At 45.6% G+C, this 6,000-nt stretch overlaps 1 pseudogene; it reads right to left on the bottom strand.

Moving 5' to 3' along the window:
- Nucleotides 1-349: 349 nt before the first annotated feature.
- Nucleotides 350-1,738, bottom strand: LOC132214182 (tubulin alpha-1A chain-like; annotated as a pseudogene).
- Between the last annotated feature and the right edge of the window lie 4,262 nt (nucleotides 1,739-6,000).

Raw genomic sequence — 6,000 nt, forward strand, 5'->3', positions numbered from 1 at the left:
CATTTTTCAAAGAGTGAGGATAAAACATTTTTAAACAGTTTGTTAACCCATCAGAGAAATGAACAGTTTGGGTCTGTACAAAGCATGGTGGTTTGTTTTTTAAAAAATATGTTTTTTATTGATTTGAGAGAGAGAGGAAGGAAAAGGAGGATGAGAAAGAGAGAGAGAAACATGGATCTGAAAGAGAAACATTGATCTGTTGTGCCCTGATCTGGAATCAATAAAGTGACCCCTTTCGGTGCATAGGATGGTGCTCACACAACTGAGCCACAGTGGCCAGGGCCAAAGAATAGTGTTTTAAAGCATAGGTCTGTAATTTGCAACATTTAAAATAGATTAGCTTCCCTATAAAAGCAGCACCATTGTGACATTTTAACCTTAGTATTCCTCTCCTTCTTCCTTACCCTCTCCTTCAACAGAATCCATACCAACCTCCTCATAATCCTTTTCAAGGGCAGCCATGTCCTCACAGGCCCCAGAAAACTCTTCCCCCATGCCCTCACCCATGTGCCGGGGGACACAGGCATTTTGGCACACCTCAGGGCAAACTTGTGGCCCAGGTGAGCCCAGGCCTCAGCTCCAGCTGTGGTGTTGCCCAGGATGCACACAGCTCGCTGTACTTTGGCCAGGTCTCCACCAGGGACCACAGTAGGAGGCTGGTCATTAGTGCCAACTTTGAAGCCAATAAGGTGCAAGTCCACAAACTGGATGCTGCACTTAGTCTTGATAGTGGCAATGGCAGCACTGACATCTCTGGGAACCATGTCACCAGGCTACAATAGGCAGCAAACCCGGTATTTACTGTGGCGAGTGGCACATTTTACCACCTGGTTGGCTAGCTCACAGCACTCATTGGTGATCTCTGCTACAGAAAGCTGTTTATGGTGGGCTTTCTCAGCAGAGATGACAGGGGAACATGTAGCAGAGAGAGTGGATGTGGAGATAGGGCACCAGGTTGGTCTGGGATTCAGTCAGATTAGCATTCAAGGCTCCATCAAACCTGAGGGAAGCAGTGATGGAGGACACAATTTGACCTATTAACCTATTCAGAGTAGTGTAGGGTGGGCACTTAATATTGAGGTTTCTACAACAGATGTCATAGTTGGCCTTGTTGTCAACCATGAAGGTACAATCAGAATGCTCCAGGGTGGTGAGAATGGAGTTTTAGGGCTCAACTATAGCTTTCAAAACCTGCAGGGCTGGGTAGGTGGAGAACTCCAGCTTGGGCTTGGTGTCATGGAGACATTCCCTCAGCAAACAGGTGGGCCCAGAACCAGTTCCCCAACCAAAGCTGTGGAAAACCAAGAAGCCGTGAAGACCTGTGTATGGGGCAGCCGGTTTCTGAATTCAGTTCAAGATGAGGCCAGTGATCTCCTGGCTGATGTGTAGTGTCCATGGGCATTATTATTGGCAGCATCTTCCTTGCCTGTGACGAGCTGGCGGTAGGTACCAGTGTGAACTTCATCAATGACTCTGGGCTCCAGGTCTACAGACACTGCCCTGGGCACCTGTTGCCAGCACCTGTCTCACTGAAGAAGGTGTTAAGGAGTCATTTCCCTTTCAGTGGTCTTGTCACTTGGCATCTGGCCATCGGGCTGGATGTCATGTTCCAGGCAGTAGAGCTTCCAGGAGGCATTGCCAATCTGGACACCAGCCTGGCCAACATGGATGGAGGTGCACTCACACATGGTTGCTGTTTTGAGGCTGCCAAGAGGGTGGCGGAGAGGAAGCGGAGAGACTGTTGCTTCATACAGCACGGCTCTTAGGCAGTTGATGAAAGAGAACCTGATTTAAAAATTTTAAATATTTAGAGATATAGTAGACAGTCCTCCATTTTTACTTTTATCCTGGTCTCTGAAAACATTAGGAGTAGGCCTGCTGTGGAACATTTTTATTCTTTCATTTATTCATTCACATATTATTTGATGTCTCTCTCTTTATTGGTATTCTCTATTTTCATCATGCCTTTCTTTTTTACTGTTTTAATCATGGCTTCCTTTTGTATTTTCAACAGATTTATTCTGGCAAGTTTGAAGTCGTTTTCTGTTATTCCTACCATCTGTTTGCTCTCACAGGCTGTGTCCACTATCTGTCCAGCATATGAGCAATACTTTTCTATTTCTTTGTATGTCTTGTAATTTTTTTGTTGGAAACTGGATATACTTCTTCCCTCCCCCACCCAGAGCTTGTTATTATTATTTGCTTGTTTAGTTTTTTAGTGACTGGTTGGATTATTTAGAAGTCTCACTCCCCTTCTTCCCACCTCCACCTTCTTACTCCCCCCTCCACCAAAATATAAACACGATGCTAAGCTTCTGATGTTGCTCCCCAGGGAAGCACCGCTCTGGGTTTGCCCAGTCACCTGGGACGGCAGTGGACTGAGTAGGGCTTTCGTCTTCTTTTTCCCTGACCACTTCCAGCTGTTAGACTTCACTGTTGCTGGCTGACTAATTGCTCTACTGTTTTCCACAATATCCTAGAGACATAAAGTGCCCTGTAGAAAAACCCAATTACATTCAGGTTCCCTTGAAGGAAAAGTTCCTGTGGTCACTGTTTAATCTTCCTTCTGACCCTATGAGGAGTCTGCCCACATCTCCTACCTCAGCTGTCTTCAGAAAATTAGCCTACAGTTTAACCTCTATCTTCACCAAATCCACAAACCTCCTCCTAATTTCCCAACCACAACATCCACTGTTCTTGAGAGCTCCCTTAGGCTTAAAATTCTCTACACTCTGTTGCAAATGAAGCTACTAGTTCATTTGGGAAGATATTAGGAGCTGTTTTATGACCTGTTTGTCCCCAGACAAAATCTCTGAGCCAGGGCTCTGGAGCTGGGAGTAGGAACAATACACCCTTTTTCATGAATGGGTCCCTCCATTTTGGGAGTTGAGCACTGGGTGGATGGGGTGGTGGAGTTGAGGGGGTTAAGGAGCAGTAGTCTGAGGTGTTCTTACAGTGCCTCTCCTAGCGTGGGACCACTGCCTCACAGGCCAGGCTAGGAGTGATGGAGGACCCAGTATTCTCAGAAGTATTGTAGTGAAGGTAAAGCCTGCCTTCCACAGGTAGCTTAAGGGAGCTCCAGTCTCTCCAATGCCCTTGCCTACAACTTGACCTCAGCAGCAGGAAGTTGAGGCAGAATGAGAAATGTTGATGTCCTGCTCCTCCTAGGAAACAAGCCCTCCAATTTGGAGCTGGGGGAGAGGAAGCCCTGTGTTCTTGGCTTCCCAGTGTGGAGGAGAGTCCCTGCCTTGCTGAATTGGGAGGGGGCAGGCAGGGAGTGGCCTTGGCTAACATACTACAGACTCCCTTTTCTTATGGAATTTTTATAGAATTTTCTTACATAGACTAGAGGCCAAATTTTTGTGCACTGGCGGGGGAGGGGAGATGGAGGGGGGGTGTCCCTCAGCCCCACTTTTGCCCTCTCACAGTCTGGGACCCCTCAGGAGATAACCACCTGCTGGCTTAGGCCTGCTCCTCTGGTGGCAGATGGCAGGCCCGATCCCTCGGTGCCTGCCCTGCCTTCCGGGTCACGCACAAAGCAGGGCAATCCGGGGTTTGGGGCGCCGCTCCAGGTTGGGTCGCACACGGGACACCCCGGGTAGGTCTCACACGGGATGCCCGGGCAGGCTGCTGATCACTGCTGCCCCGCCCAGCCACCCCAGGTAGGGTAGCACACAGATGCCCTCCGCCCTGGGTCGCAGATAGCAGGCCCGGATGGTGGCAGGGCAGGCAGGATGACGCTGTCCTGCCCCACCACCCCGGATAGCAAATAGCAGGACCAGATGGCAGCGGGGCAGGTGGGATGGCGCTGTCCCGCCCTGCCTGCAGTATGCAAATTAGCCGCCATCTTTGTTGGCAGTTAATTTGCATATCACACCAATTAGCCAATGGGAGGCATAGCGAAGGTACGGTCAATTACCATGTTTGTCTATTATTAGATAGGATGTTCTCTCATTTACATATGCCTTTAAGACCATCCCCAGGGGCTTGAATGACTTTAAAAAACTATTTTTTACAAATTTCACTGGTAAAATGTCTGGAGAACTCCTCAGTTCTTCATTTAAATTTATTTGGAAGGCAGCTATGCTCACCACTATACCACCAACACAACCTTTAAATTTATTTGGACATTTTATGGAGCATCTACTGTATGCCAGTTGCTATACTAAGTGTTAGGAATATAGTAGTAAACAAAAGGGACACAGTCTTTTAGCCAGGTGCTTGACATGTAGGGAACTCAATAAATGTTTGTCAGATAAATAAATGACTAACAAATAAAAGGTTTTGTTTGTTTGTTTGTTTTTATGAGAGATCTGGGATATTCTTGAAACATCTTTCTAGCTGAGTTTGTAGACATTCAGAGGCACTAGGAGTGTTATGAGGGCAATGCCTGTCTACAATATCTTTGTTCTATTATGCTGTTTGCACAATTTTCTTCTAATCCCGACCTTATTAAAGGAGTATGGGTGGCAGTTGCTATCACTATTCTCTGTTTCCCTCCCTTCCCCTCTGCCTTTGCGGACCTTTATTAAAGATTAAAAGTGTGCCCTTACCACATGGCTGCAGACTAGGTGCTACAAGGCATATTCTTGGCATGGTCCTGGCCAAAAGAAACCCTATTTGGGGCTATGCAATTTCAGAAGACAAGTCTGTTCTCATTGCTGTAGAATTCTCTAAATCAACATTTCTATTGATTTCAGAAAGAGAAAGGGAGAGGGAGAAAGAGATAGAAACATCAGTGATGAAAGAGAATCACTGATTGGCTGCCTCCTGCATGCCCCCTGCTGGGGATCAAGCCCACAACCCGGACATGTGCCTTGACAGGGAATTGAACCATGATCTCCTGGTTCATGGGTCAACACTCAACCACTGAGGCACACCAGCTGGGCTCTAATTCACATATTCTTGCAGCATCTCATAGTGTCCTTTCCACAGATCCACGATGTTATTTCTTCCTAATTCTTATTGTTCTCTTAGGGAAACACCACAGAAATGCTGGGCTGATCTGTATAAGAGGAAAAGTATGGTATCCAGTCCTGGAAAAATTTTTCTGCCTCTGCTCTGACCATAGCACCAGCACTTCGTGAGTGGAGGGATAGTCTGGTCAGCTGCCCAGGTGGGTTATGTTTGGCTAAAGCATATTTGAGTATTGGAAGCTTTGTCAAAATATATGTTCTTGCCCAGGTTGCAGGCTTGATCCCCAGGAAGGGGCATGTAGGAGGCAGCCAGTTGATGATTTTCTCTCATCATTGATGTTTCTATATTTCTCTCCCTCTCTTTTCCTCTCTCTGAAATCAATTAAAACAATATAAGGAAATATATGTACTTAACCCTGAGAACCTCTCAGAGTCAAGTAAGTGTAGAAGTGGGGGGTAGGAGGGAGGTGGATAGCTAATGAGACTGAAGGAGGACATGGGATGTGTATAGGTTGAAAAGCTCTCCCCAGAAACAGATAATGTTAATGTCTTGGAACCACATAGATATTCCTAGAAGTTTGCAAATCAAGACTATGATTTCAGTAAATTCCAAAACAAGCATGTCCTGTCTGAAGCTCATTTGTCTCTATTTTTTTTTCATTTGTCTCTATTTTTGCTCTGAACTTAGGTGTAAACAGACCCAGTAAAAAGTTATTTCAGTGCCCATGAGAAGTGCTAAATAAGCAACCCTGGAGAAAAACATCCTCCATGCACAAGTTGGGGCAAGGAGTCTCTTCTTGGCACTTGAGAAAGCCAGGCTAGGAGGGATTGAGCTTGCTGTTGGGCCAACTTTCCTTAAAATGACCATGGTGATCTCATGCTCCTATGACTTCATTTTTACATTAAAGCATTTCTTCAAATGCATAATAAATATAACTTACTTTTAGATTTTCCTAATGTATACTTAAGTTGAAAAAAACTATTTTGTCATTCACATATTCATTTACTTAATTAATTTATTCAACAAGCACTCATTAAATACTATGTGTCAGACACTGTTCTAGGCATTAAGATAAAGATGAAT

Source organism: Myotis daubentonii, chromosome 1 (genome assembly GCF_963259705.1).
Source record: "Myotis daubentonii chromosome 1, mMyoDau2.1, whole genome shotgun sequence".
Classification (NCBI taxonomy): Eukaryota; Metazoa; Chordata; class Mammalia; order Chiroptera; family Vespertilionidae; genus Myotis; species Myotis daubentonii.